Raw genomic sequence first — 809 nt, 5'->3', positions numbered from 1 at the left:
CAGCCATCTTTGCAATTACACAGGGGAGCCAGTTTTTAGAAAGATGTAAAGAAATCAGGCCCTTGATGCCACTGTAGAAATGCTGGATTAAACCAGCTCTAAACCGAGCCTACTTGGAGACTTTCCAGTTACATGAGCTGACGAATTCTCTTTATAGTTTCAGCTAGTCTGAGTGGGGATTTCTACTGCTTGGAATCAAATGTCTCCTGATCCCCTGGTAGGAATGAAGAAGACAGCACAGAGTCACATAGTCCAGTCACCTGTGGCATATATATTTTTTTTTCTTTTTTTTTTTTTTTTTAGTTGTACTACACGGATCTAAGTTCCCCAGCCAGGGATCGAACCTGGGCCACAGCAGTGAAAGCACTGAGCCCTAACCACTGGACCACCAGGGAATTCCCAACCTATGGTATATTTCAAGGACAATCCTACCCACTGCCTGGAGGTATCCAGGACACTGCCCACCCACCCACTGGGCTGCCCTGCACACAGGAGCCAGTGAGCTCTTTCTTAAGTAACAATCAGCCTAGGAGCGCCCTCCATCTGATGAGGAGACTCGGTCAAAAATAAACTCCAGGGACTTCCCTAGCCAAAAATAAATAAATAAACAAATGAATAAATAAATTTATTTATTTATTAAAAAAAAAGGAATAAACTTCAGGACTTGGGGCTTTCCCGGTGGCGCAGTGGTTAAGAATCCGCCTGCCAATGCAGGGGACAGAGGTTCGAGCCCTGGCCCAGGAAGATCCCACATGTTGCAGAGCAACTAAGCCTGTGCGCCACAACTACTGAGCCAGCGCACTAGACCC

At 46.2% G+C, this 809-nt stretch overlaps 1 non-coding gene across 1 annotated transcript; it reads right to left on the bottom strand.

Moving 5' to 3' along the window:
* Positions 1–323: 323 nt before the first annotated feature.
* Positions 324–395, bottom strand: TRNAE-UUC (transfer RNA glutamic acid (anticodon UUC)). Its single transcript has one exon. It is a non-coding gene; the product is annotated as a tRNA-Glu (tRNA).
* Positions 396–809: the final 414 nt, after the last annotated feature.

Source organism: Neophocaena asiaeorientalis, unplaced genomic scaffold (genome assembly GCF_003031525.2).
Source record: "Neophocaena asiaeorientalis asiaeorientalis breed wild unplaced genomic scaffold, Neophocaena_asiaeorientalis_V1.1 scaffold54, whole genome shotgun sequence".
Taxonomy (NCBI): Eukaryota; Metazoa; Chordata; class Mammalia; order Artiodactyla; family Phocoenidae; genus Neophocaena; species Neophocaena asiaeorientalis.
The sequence above is the reverse complement of the archived record's forward strand: the minus strand, read 5'-3'. Positions and strand labels throughout refer to the sequence as shown.